General features: G+C 42.5%; 1 pseudogene; it reads left to right on the top strand.

Annotated features, from left to right (window-relative positions):
* Window positions 1-368: 368 nt before the first annotated feature.
* On the top strand, window positions 369-2,153 carry LOC100345785 (WW domain-binding protein 11 pseudogene; annotated as a pseudogene).
* The last annotated feature ends 11,417 nt before the right edge of the window (window positions 2,154-13,570 follow it).

The following is a 13,570-nucleotide window of genomic DNA, read 5'->3' as shown; positions in this document are numbered from 1 at the left end:
TGATGGCCAACACTTTGAGGTTATTAACTGGGGTACACATGTGGGATGATGGGGTCATATGTAGTGGACACTGTTTCTTCTATTTAGTTTTTCTATAAATCCCAAATTATGTTCTAAAACTAAATTCTATAAATTCAAAAAAACCCTACTCTACTCCATAAACAAATTTTATATTTGTATTACTCTGTGACTGTTGAAAGCCTGATGGTGGTACTCTCCAGATCATTTGGGTAGAGTTGGGAATTCCATATGATAGGTTGAGAAGACACTGAGAGGTTCAAGATGGTGGGGGCTGGGTGGTCCTGGGAGCTGAGCAGAACAGTTTCTTTTTTTCCTTAATGAAAAAGTAAACCACACAGATTGTTGATATGGGGCAAAGAGCTGCATCATCCACCAAGAGTGGAAAATTTATGAACCCTGCAGACCAAACCGAAAGGAAGCCCAGAAGAGAGATTAAAGAACAATAAATAATGCATGATGGTACAAGCTGCAGTTTTGAAGATGAAGGATCCCAAACAAATTATCTGAGACATGGAAAACTTGGATGAAATGGAGTTTAACCCAGTGCAACAGCCACAGTGAAATGAGAAAGTACTGAAAGACAAGCATAAAAATCTATATTAAACTTTTGAACCTATTCTCCAACTTTATGAAAAAGAGAATCCAGATATTTACAAGGAATTGAGAAAGCTAGAAGTAGCATATGAACAGAAGAGGGCACAACTTAGCCAGTATTTTTATGCTGTCAAGAAGGCTCAGCATGTTGAAGTGGAGAGTATTGCTTTGCTAGATATGCCGCATGCTCCTTCCAACATCTTGATCCAGGATAGTCCACTTCCTGGTGCCCAGCCCTCCTCCAACCTTAAGAAAACTTCAGCTGATGGACTTCCAACTCGGGCAGTTTCTATACTTCCTGTTCTTGGACGTGTTGTTCCATGTTTGCCCCCTGCTAGAAAACCTCCTGGCTCAACCCCTGGCCCACCTCCTCCACAGGTCCTACAGATGTATGGCCTTAAAGTGGGCTTTACCCTGGACCTTCCCTCTCGTAGGCAAGACGGAGACATGCTATGTAGTCCTGAACTTGCTCAGCAGGGTCATGATGATGACGTCTCCAGCACAAGTGAAGACCGTGGTTATCCTGAAGATATGGGTCAGATAAGCATGATGACAGCACTGATGACAGTGACACAGACAGATCAGACGGAGAGAGTAGGGGGATGAATCTACATCATGATGATAATGAACGAGACGACATTGAAGAAAAAAATCAGGTCTGAGTGTGCAATTTTCTAATATTCTTGGAAAATCAAGGAGGAAAAAGAACATGAAGGAGCTGGCTCCTCTTCAAGCCATGATGCTCCGAATGGCAGGTCAAGAAATCCCTGCAGAGGGACGAGAAGTAGAGAAATTTTCAGAGGACGATGATGAAGATTATTCTGCAGCAGAAGGGCAATCACAAAAACGGCCTAAAGAAGCTCCCATTCTGATGGCACGTCTGCATCTAAATCAGCAGCAGGCTCCCCCACAGTCTGTTCCTCCGTCTCAGGTACAAGCACCTCCCATGCCAGGACCCCCTCCTCTTGGACCACCACCTGCTCCACCTATACGGCCTCCTGGGCCACCTGCAGTTCTTCCTCCTTGACCACCTCCAGGGGCTCCTTCATTCCTGACCGCTCCAAGGGCCTTACTCCTACTTTTCCCTCCAGGACAACCACCAGGCAGACCCCTGGTCCTCCACCTCATCCTGGCATGATGTGCCCACCTTTGGTGCCTCCACTTGGACCTGCCCCACCTGGGCTTTTCCCACCAGCTCCCTTGCGAACACAGGGTTCTGAGTGCTCCACCCAATTTGATTCAGTGACCAAAGGCGGGTGATACAAGTGCAGCCTCCTGAGATGAGATCCACAGCAGCCTTTAGTGCCAAGCCACAGATCACTAATCCCAAGGCAGAGATTTCTCGATTTGTGTCCGCTGCACTGAGAGTACATTGGGTGAATAAAGGGGCTACTGCTGCTCCCTAAACAAGGTCAGAGGATGATTCTGCTGTGCCTCTTGCCAAAGCAGCCCCCAAATCTGGTCCTGCTGTTCCTGTGTCAGTACAATCTAAGGATAATATTTATGAAGCTTTCATGAAATGATGGAAGGGCTACTGTGACAGCGTTTGATGCCTTAGCAGGCTTCTGATACAGCAGCAACTCATGGAGAAAGAGGCTGTTATTGGACTTAGGGGAAAGAGCTGCTTCCATTGTCAGTGTATTTTCTAATTTCAATTCAAGGAATGTCCTAAAGTCTAGCCATGTTCAGAATTTACTGTACACAAGAGAGGGAGTTGCATTCAGAAGAGATGGGCTGTTGAAGCAGTGCTGCTGGCATCCCTTCCCTGTCACACCACCATTTCATCCTGTTTCGCCCCTTCTCCAGCTCTTTGGAAATTTGTGATCAGGGGAATCTTAGTTATTATTTATTTTGGCTCTCTTCTTGTGTGCTGTGGGCCCTGGAATAGAGATCCCTGAAAAACCAGTTTATTTCATCTTACATTAAATGGTTGAGTTATTTTGAACATTTACCTGTAACTAAATTGTAATATTTACTTGTGAAATGAATCACAAAGTCATTTCCTTTCCTTACACAAAGCAGGATACGTGGACAAAAATTACAATTCTTTTGTTAAATTTATTTTCTACTGACCTAAACTTTGTGTGTTTCATGGAAAAATAAAAAAAAAAGTTCTACATCAAAAAAAAGATACTGAACAGGAAGTTTTTTAAAAATTTTTTTAAAGATTTATTTATTTATTTATTTATTTGAAAGACAGAATTACAGAGAGACAGAGGCAGAGAGAGAGAGAGTTCCTCTATCCTCTGGTTCATTCCCCAAATGGCCTCAATGGCTGGAGCTGTGCTGATCCGAAGCCAGGAGCCAGGAGTCAGGAGCCAGGAGCCAGGAGCCAGGAGCCAGGAGCCAGGAGCTTCTTCCGGGTCTCCCATGTGCGTACAGGCGCCCAAGGACTTGGGCCATCCTCCACTACTTTATCAGGCCACAGCAGAGAGCTGGATTGGAAGTGGAGCAACCGGGACTAGAACCGGCACTCCTATGGGATGTTGGCACTGCAGGTGGCGGCTTTACCTGCTACGCCACAGCACAGGCTCCTGAACTGAAAGTTTTAAGTTTGGCATTCTAGACAAGGTGTTTTTTTCATAAAGATTTATTTTTATTATTTATTTGAAAGTCAGAGTTATACAGAGAGAAGATAGGCAGAGAGAAAAAAGGAAAGAACGAGAGAGTGAGTGAGAGGTTTTTCATCTGATAGTTCACTTCCCAATTGGCCACAATGGCCGGAGCTGCGCTGATCCCAAGCCAGGAGCCTGGATCTTCTTCTGGGTCTCCCACTTGGCTGCAGGGGCCCAAGAACTTGGACCTCCTTCTACTGCTTTCCCAGGCCAGAGCAGAGTGCTGGATCTGAAGTGGAGCAGCTGGGTCTCGAACCAGCGCCCATATGAGGATGCCAGCGCTTTAGGCCAGGGCATTAACCCTATGTGGCACAGCATTGGTCCCTAGACAAAGTGTTGTACTGGTGGACTGGTGACACCATTTCACTAAGTCACTAATTGCTCCTTCATAAAAATAAAAAAAAAATTTGGACCCATTGATATTAAAGGTCCCTTTTATCTTTAAATTAGCTACAAGCATGGGGTAAGATGCTACTTGGGACTCTTTTGTACAAGATTGCTCTGGTTCCAGTTTTTGTTCTGCTCCTGGCATCAGCTTCTGCTAATGCACATCCTGGGAGGCAGCAGGCGATGGCTCATGTACTTGGGTCCCACGTGAGAGCCATGATTGATTTCCTGGCTGTTGGCTTAGGCCTAGCTAAGCTTCCATGCTTCATGCATTTGAGGAGTGAACAAGTACATGGACGATTTCTCTCTCCCTCTCTGTTTGGCTGTATTTCAAAAAACAAAAACAAAAAAGCCTCTGATTCCTTCAATCTATAAATAGAAAGGACCTCAGCTCATCTCAAAGATAGTGACCTCTCAACATATAACATAATTTCTATGAAGAGCAGCTGAGCATTTTATCAAAAATAACTTAATGTGTGTGTTTTTTTAAGATTTTAAAACCATGAATTAGGCATAAGATGGCTTCTGTTTTTATTCGGTATGAAATATTAATAAAGATGGGGACTTATTCAAGTTCCAAAGTTTATACCCCAAACTTTTTGATTTTGGTTTTTTCATCTACTCTTTAATTGTTAACTAAATTCTTGTTATTTGGAAAGACTTTGATTAGGCTGAATCACAAAATAATGACTCATAGCACAAAATCAATAAATTTTATTGAACCCAATTGATCTGAATGTTTCAATTGGTGAAAGGGAGTAAGACATAGGACGTGTGGGGTCAAGCCTAAGTTCTTCCAACTCTAGTTTGTATCTCCTAGTCTGGGGAACTGATTCTCTGAAACTCTGCTTCCTCCTCTATTAAGTGGAGATAATTTTACCTTAGGCAATTGTGGTAGAATCTAAAGGATATTATTATTTATTATATTATTATTTTATTATATGTGCAAATTGTCAGGACCTCTGTAATCATGACCAATAAAACACTGGGTCTTGAAAGACTTAATTTTCCTTACTGAAAGGGCTTAGAAACAACTGAACTAGTAAGTTGTAAGAATAGGATGATATCTTAACATCTGTGTGCCTTTGCATGAGCATTGTCCCAATCACTGGCTTAACCTGCTGCTGGCCCCACACCTGTGCTTCATGAAGGCAGTCGGTGGTGTTGACTCAGAGTAACTAATGTTTGGGGTTTGGTTTGATTTACTTATGTGGTTGCCCAGGTAGCAGTGGCGTGAGCCATTGTGTACTGCATAGGACATCAGAAGATCTCACCTCCAATCTGTTTTTTTTTTTTTTTTTTTTTTTTTTTTTTTTTTGTTCTATGGGGGCTCTGTGTCCCTGGTCAGATCTCTTATTCTCCCACAGTCTGCATTTCCAACTGAAAAGTAAGAAATAGTGATCTCTGCTTTCCAGTGTGTTTTGCCTATAATAATGAAAAGCATTCACATTTAGTTAGCTAATAACTTGGCATATGGTTGGTTGCTAAACTATGTTTACTATTTTATGTTTAGGCACCTGTAATGCTGGCAGAGTGTACTGAGTTCTTGAAAGGCTTCTGCTCTCAAAGACAAAATGTCCTAGATTTTGGAGTAGCACACAACAGACATTAGTGTACATGTCATAGATTATTTTGATTTCCCTCAAAGTCAAAAATTACCAACTGGTCCTTAAACTAATTTGCTTGCATCAGACAATTTACTTTAGTGGTTCTCTGTCATGACTGTACTAGCACCACTTGGATTTTTAAAATTTTACCTTAAAATACCAATACCTGGGCTCCAGACCAGTGCAATGAAAGCACAACCTCCAATCTGGGCACAGGAAAGAAAGAGCACATGACTGAGGAACATTTCATGTGTGTCTCTGTAATTGGGATAATGTATCCTCGGTTGAGAGTATGTAGTTCATGCGGGTGTTAGGTCACATTATGCACCAATGGTCACAAGTGAATTGAATCTTGGTCAACTAACTGGAGTCCAAAAGTACTGAGCACCTCCTCTGATAGTCTTGTCAAAGCTGCATAACCACAACTGAATCTTGAGGAATCGTCAGACAATCTCAGAAGAGAGATGATTTAGAAACTCCTAGGTTGTACCCTCAAATAAACAAGGTCAAAAAGTCAAGGGAAGATTGAGGAACTGTTGCAGGTTGTACTTGATGGAGGATGTCGCTCCCCGTCTTCGTGGAGGAACGACACTAAACCCTGCCTAGGCTTCATATCTGAGTCACGGCACCATTATGTCGCTCCCCCTCTTCGTGGAGGAACGACACAGGACCATGCGCTGTTCTTTTGTCTGCTCGGCCCTCCCCGGGTTTGCTGCTGGTTCTTCCCGGGTTGGCTACTATCCCTTCCACCTCCGTGGAAGGGCGGTTCCCCCTGCCACTTTCCCCACTTCCGCGGGGGAGCGGCACACCGCCGGCCGGCTCTCTCGGGGGCTGCTCAGGTGTTCCCTTTAGATGTTCCTCTTAGATGTTCCTGGTGCATGTTGTCTCTCTCCTCCTTTATAGTCCTCTTCCACCAATCCCAACTCTGCTACCCACACGCCAAGTACGCTGCTCTCCTCCAATCAGGAGCAGGTCCTACAGTTTATTGGTTGAACTGGAGGCAGCTGTGTAGAAGCTGTTTCTCCCTTCTCAGCGCCATATTGTGGGAGAGCAGATGCATAGAATAAGTCTTAATTCCAGTAACAGTCAAGTCCGAGTTGTCGCTCCCCCTCTTCGTGGAGGAACGACACAGGACCCTGCGCTGTTCTTTCGTCTGCTCGGCCCTCCCCGGGTTTGCTGCTGGTTCTTCCCGGGTTGGCTACTATCCCTTCCACCTCCGTGGAAGGGCAGTTCCCCCTGGCCGCATTCCCCACTTCCGCAGGGGAGCGGCACACCGCCGGCCGGCTTTCTCGGGGGCTGCACGGGTTCCCTTAGATGTTCCCCATAGATGTTCCTGGTGCATGCCGTCTCTCTCCTTCTTTATAGTCCTCCTCCGCCAATCCTAACTCGGCTGCCCACACGCCGAGTACGCTGCTCTCCAATCAGGAGCAAGTCCTACAGTTTATTAGCTGAACTGGAGGCAGCTGTGCGGAAGCTGTTTACTTCTCTCCCAGCGCCATATTGTGGGAGAGCAGATGCATAGAATAAGTCTTAATTTCAGTAACTTAGTCCAGTCCGGATTGCTCCCCACACGAGTTGCTCCCCACAGAGGAGGCCTGACAATTGCAGGAAGTAATTCAGGATTGTGAGTTGGATCTGAGTGAATATGAAGGACTTTATGAAACACTCATGGAATTGAGGATTTGATAGTTCTAATGCATCATTATGAGTTTTCTGGTTTTGAAGTTTGTATTTTGGTTATATAGAACAATTGTCTGAATTTTAAAGGAAATTTATATTGAATACTTTCAGTTTTAAAAATTCTGTCAACAATTTGCTTGGAAATGTTCTAAGTAAATAAAATTTTTTGTATGGATCTCTGATCAACTTGTTGGTCACACAGACACGTTCCCTTACTGATAACTTATGGAGCTACCATATACATTTAGGGTGCATGAAATATTTTCTCTGTAAACTATGATTAAAGGTAAATGTTTATTAAATTATAAACAGTTCTAATTCACTATTATGATTAAGTTGAGTTTCTCATTCCACTCCAATTGTGGAGGCCTGCCAGTGATGCCCTTCTGACCATTCATTTGGGCGGTCATGGGACATCCCTTAGACGTGAGAGTCGCTGAGCTAGGAATTGAAACATAAGTTCTAAAACAGAGTTTTGAAGTGATATGTTAGGGAAACTTCACCTCAAGTCTTCACATTCCTAAAATTAATGTAGGGGTTACATTTGTGGATACCTGAGTCCCCTTTTGATCTAATTATGCATGAGTCTTTCCAATTCTGCTAAGAGAAAAGGCCAGTTTCAGGTTTTGTCAGCAAAAAAAGATAATTGTGTAAATTGATAACTATGAAAATATGTTCAATTCTGATAATAATTTTATTATGTATTTATTCAAATATGTTGTACATCATACATATAAGGAAAATAAATTGTCATAGTTATGACTGCAGTTATGAATTTAGGACAAATACAATATTATCTTTAGAGGTTGTCCCTTTGTAGAACCATTGCATTGGTAATCTTGTAAGGCTTGCCTTCCAGTGCTATTTAAATCTTCTTGACGAATCAATGTTATCTCCTGATCAGGACTGTCCATGATGGTTCCTGTGTATCCTGGAGCTGCTTGAAGAAGTCTTTGATCCCAATCACTACTGAAGCTCATGCCTGTGAGTCTGTTCACAGTCTCTTTTTCCAGTTGTCCCTTATCTTACTCAGACATTTTTCTCATAATGTCAGGTCAAGAAATCAACACTGGAGCCAGCACTGTGGCCCAGTGTGTTAAAGCACTGGTTTGCAGTGCTAGCATCCCCTGGGGTGCCAGTTTGAGTCCCAGCTACTCCACTTCTGATCCAGTTTCCTGCTAATGGCCTGAGAAAACAAGGAAGATGGACCAAGTCATTGCCCCCTGCACCTGTGTGGGAGACCTGGAAGAAGCTCCTCGCTCCTGGCTTCAGATTCACCCAGCTCTGGCCATTGCAGCCATTTGGGGAGTGAACCATTAATGGAAAACCTCCCCCTCCCTCTCCCTCCAACTCTCTCTGTAACTCTGTCTTTCAAATAAATAAAATAAATATTTTAAAAAAAACAAAGCAGGACTAACATCATTGGAATTGATGGGGAGCTGGGATAAGCTGCCCTTTCCCCCCCCTTTCCACTCAGTTCTCTGAGATTGGTTTTAGCCTCAGTTACACTGAGAAAGTTTCACTCCACACTGACTGGAAGTGGAGAAACCCTATCTTTATTCCCTTTGTGAATGTAGGGCTCTGTTGCTTAGTGAACAATTTGGAGTACCCTCAGAGTAACATTTTATTTCCAAAATTGCTTTGAAGAAGCTGAGATGTGAGCCAAAAGGCACCATCAAAGACATCAGTTCCAATCCCAATTCTGCCATGTGTGAGCTATGAGACTTTAGAGGTGTCCTGTTCTGAGAGTCTCCCTCTCCTCATTAGAAAACAAAAAGAAGAACATGTGTCCTCAAGTACTTTGTTTAAATGTTTAATGGCGAAAGGTATGACTGTTTACTTGATAGATATTCAATCATTCAAGATGTAGAGTATAAAATATCTAAGTTCAAACTTTTAGTATTGTATTTTTAGTTTAGTACTTTAAAATATTTGAAGAAAGTATTTGCTTTCTTGGAAAATATTATTGTGTTCCAGGAAGTGCTATAGGATAGACATTTTATATACAAAGGATGGTAACACAGGTACCCTCGATGTCATATATTCCCAACAGACATCAACATAGTAAATCAGAATGCTGGACAATTTTTAAACAAATAACTAATTATATTAGCTCTCAACTCAGGTTGGTGTTAGCCACCTGCATTTGCTGACGTAAGTCTTAAAAGAGTGCCTGTTCCTCACCATACACTTGGTCGACCAGAACCTGAGTGGTACTGGAGGTAGGGGAATGCAAAGGAAAGCAGAGCAAGAGGAAAGAAGACCTAACAAAGTCCACCCCAAAGAGGTATTAAGTGCATTTAACTTATTGTTTACTCTTGTAGGTCTAAGGCACACATTATTTGCAGGGAAGTTCTAAAAGCCTGCGATTGCCAGCACTCAGTTGTCTCAGGAAGAAGAGAAGGCTCCCATGGATCCCGTGGTGGTGCTGGGGCTCTGTCTCTCCTGTATGCTTCTCCTTTCACTCTGGAAACAGAGCTCTGAGAAAGGGAGGCTTCCTCCTGGCCCCACTCCTTTCCCAATTCTTGGAAATGTCCTGCAGCTGGGTTTTAAAGACATCAGCAAATCTTTAACCAGAGTAAGTACACATTATCATACTTCAATGGTTTGTAAAGCTTAAGTAATTAGCCTCAGATTTTAAATAAAATATATTGCTGAAAGCAAATGACTAAAATATTCTGTTTAAAAGAAAAAGTGCCTAGAGATTATAATATTTGATGTGTCATTGTCAAAGATAGTTGAATGAAGTAACACAATTTGCCAGTATGGAATTGCTTAAGTTCTGTAGGATTGAAAGTTCTGTATATATCTGTTAGATCCATTTGGGCTATAGTGTCGTTTAAATCTACTGTATCCTTGTTGATCTTCTGTCCTGTTGATCTGTCTATTTCTGAGAGTGGAGTATTGAAGTCCCCCAGTACTATTGTATTGGGGTCTAAGTTTCCCTTTAAGTCCGTTAATAAATCTTTTAGATAAACTGGTGCCCTGTAGTTAGGTGCATATACATTGATAATTGTTATATCTTCTTGTTGTATTGATCCCTTAATCATGATATAGTGCCCCTCTTTGTCTCTCTTAACAGTTTTTGTGGTAAAGTTTATGTTGTCCGATATTAAGATGGCTACGCCTGCTCTTTTTTCATTTCTGTTGGCATGGTATATCTTTTTCCAGCCTTTCACTTTCAGTCTGTATGGATCTTTGTTGGAAAGATGTGTTTCTTGTAAGCAGCTAATAGATGGGTTTTGTTCCTTAACCCAATCAGCCAATCTGTGTCTTTTAACTGGACAGTTCAGGCCATTCACGTTCAATGTGACTAATGATAAGTGGTAACTTTGCCCTGCCATTTGCCAAAGATAAGTTCTAATTTATGCTTTGAATTCCCTGTGATCTTTTGCTGTGAGGTTTCCTTCCTTGGTTTCCTTCCTTTACCTTCTGTCATATTGATGACCGTGTTTCTGTGTTTCTGTGTGTAACACATCTTTAAGCATCTTTTGCAGGGCTGGACGAGTGGCAACAAATTCTTTCAATTTCTGTTTGCTATGAAAAGTCTTTATTTCACCTTCATTCACAAATGATAGCTTTGCAGGATATAATATTCTGGGCTGGCAGTTTTTCTCTCTTAGTACCTGGGCTATATCTCGCCATTCCCTCCTAGCTTGTAAAGTTTCTGATGAGAAGTCAGCTGTGAGTCTGATTGGAGATCCTCTGAGAGTAATCTGACGTTTCTCTGTTGCACATTTTAGGATCTTTTCTTTATGTTTCACTGTGGAGAGTTTAATTACAATGTGTCGTGGTGAGCATCTCTTTTGGTAGTGTTTATTAGGGATTCTGTGAGCTTCCTGTACTAGGATTTCTCTGTCCTTCTCCAAACCTGGGAAATTTTCTGCTAATATCTCACTAAAAAGGTCTTCCAATCCTTTCTCCCTCTCCATGCCTTCAGGAACTCCTAGAACCCGAATGTTGGGTTTTTTAATAGTATCCTGCAGATTCCTGACAATATGTTTTAGATTCCTAATTTCCTCTTCTTTTCTTTGGTCTGACTGTATCCTTTCCTGTTTTCTGTCTTCTAAGTCTGATATTCTCTCTTCTGCTTCACCCATTCTGTTTGTAAGGCTCTCTATTGTGTTTTTCATTTGATCTATTGAATTCTTCACTTCAGTCACTATCACAGTTTCCTGTTGTACTAGTTGTTTCGTTTCATTTTGATTCCTCCTTAATATTTCATTTTCACGAGAGAGATTTTCTATCTTGTCCATTAAGGATTTCTGTAGTTCAAGAATTTGTTTTTGAGAACTTCTTAATGTTCTTATCAATTTTTTGAGATCTGCTTCTTGCATTTCTTCTATGTCATCATCTTCATAATCTTGAATTGGGGTGTCTTTTTCATTTGAGGGCGTCATGGTGACTTCCTTGTTTTTATTACCTCGGTTTTTGTGTTTGTTATTTGTCATATTGGAGATATTTGGTTTCTTCACTATGGTGCTTTTTCTTGTTATACTATGACTCTAGATTAAGTGGACTATCTGTTTTTGATGGAGCCTTAGGGCTTGAGATGGGTGTGGCCTGAGAGCTCTGTTTGCTGTGCCAAAGGTGACACTCCCAGGTTAGGCGTGGTAAATCTCTCTCTCTCTCTCTCTCTCTCTTTCTTTTTTTGATTCAAAAGGGACATAATTCCTCACAGCTGAACGAAGTTGGAGGTAGTTAGCAGGCAAATGATATACCTACAGGAGCCAGAGATCGGAAGCTCTTTCCCAAGGACCACACAGGGAATCTGTTCGGCCCTCAGAATGGGCTCAAATTCTCCTTCAGTCTCCCACTGGGTTGCCAAAATTACGGAATTGTAGCGTCTCTGGAGAGTGCTTATGTGAATTCCATGAGTTCTCTCCCCCACCGTCTCTTTTTTCACAGTCTCAGTTCAGTAGCACCACAAATTTACTAGGTCCTAATCTCCTGTTAATTCGCCCCGCCCAGAGTCAGGTTTTTCTGCTAGGCTCAGGGCCGGTGCAGACCTGAGGTCGCTCTGCTTATGACGTATGTCCAAGATGGCGCCTGCTCTTTGTCTTGCTCGCCCTTGAGAGGTGAGCAGAGAGAGAGAAACCCGTGTCCGTACCAGTCACCTTTTTTTTTCTCTCTCTCTCTCTCTCTCTTCCAGTTAGCCTGGTGAACTTTCCCCCCCCAAGGGTCGTTCCCTCTAGTCTCCTCTCTCCGTTTGCCTGCCGGTGTCTCAGGCTATTGAGGTTCGGCTCACCTCGCGTTCCAGCGCTGGTGTGTTGAGTCTGCCACTGGTGAGCCGAACTGTGGGCTCCCACGCTCTCCACGCAGGTCCGCTGTGAATCACGCATTCCAGAAGAGTTTCTTCTGCTGTTTCCTCCCCTACTCTTCCTTGAACCTGCAGTATCTCCACTTTTATTAAACTATCTCTCCCCGGACTATCAGTGTGCTCCCTTCCTATTCCGCCATCTTGCCTCCTCCAGGGAATTGCTTAAGTTCTGAGGTCTAGTCAGGCTAACAAAATGCTAGACAGTCTATAAATTTTAGTCTCTGCCTGTAAAACCAAGTAAATAAGCCTTGCTCAATATGTTGACTAGTTCTGATAATTTGCAAACTGATTTCCCCTGTAAGAGCCTGGAGTTGTGAGTCACTGTTTGAGGAGCTACAGTGATCATCACTATGATTATATATAACATCCAGAAATGTTTGAAATTGTATCTGATGAAGAAAAATATCAACAATATTATGTTCTTATATGATGTTCTTTCCTTTCTGAACAGTATACACTATGTGGACCAAATGAGATTTCTTTTGCTAATAATATTTGCATTCATTCTATTTTCTCTTTCCAGCTGTCAGAAGTCTATGGCCCTGTTTTCGCTGTGTTTTTGGGCTTGAGGCCCACTGTGGTGATTTGTGGATATGATGCGGTGAAAGAAGCCTTGGTTGATCTGGGAGAAGAGTTTTCTGGAAGAATCGTTTTCCAGTGACTGCAAAAGTTAAGAAAGGATTTGGTCAGTGTTTTTGTGTTTGTGTGTGTGTGTGTGTGTGTGTGCGCCTGCATGGTATTGATAACAGGAAGAAAAATGGGGAGTAGAAATGTCGAGGTCTCCTCCTGCACAGCTGGGTTGATCCACAAGCCTTTCAGGTGTCTTTGTCTGGGATCCTCCTTTAGTTTCCATTTCTTTTGCTCTTAGGAATCATTTTCAGCAATAGAAAGAGATGGAAGGAGACCCGGCGCTTCTCTCTGATGACCCTGCGGAATTTTGGGATGGGGAAGAAGAGCATTGAAGAAAGAGTTCAAGAGGAAGCCTGCTGCCTGGTGGAGGAGCTGAGAAAAATGAGTGGTGGGTGATTCTATGTCCTTAAGAGAATGGAGTGTTCTCCAGTGATGGCCCTGGACACAGTCAAGTATGGCAAAATCTTTCATTCTGGGTCCTTATTGTCAGTTCCCTGGAGGAGCAGAGACTGATTGAAGCCCAGAGCTAAGGGAGATTTTGGCACCTTTGGTTGTGTTTCATTCAGTGACCATGCATACAGAGTTTAATATAAAAGCCTCTAATTTTTTTTTCTTTCCTTGTTTTGTTTGCTTGTAAATCCTCATTTTTTTGGACATAAAGAAATATTTTTTCCTGCAGCATAATTGTGGGGTAGTATTCCAGAACATTTCACCAG

Source organism: Oryctolagus cuniculus, chromosome 15 (assembly GCF_964237555.1).
Source record: "Oryctolagus cuniculus chromosome 15, mOryCun1.1, whole genome shotgun sequence".
NCBI classification, from domain to species: Eukaryota; Metazoa; Chordata; class Mammalia; order Lagomorpha; family Leporidae; genus Oryctolagus; species Oryctolagus cuniculus.
This window is presented reverse-complemented; position numbering and strand designations above follow the sequence as displayed.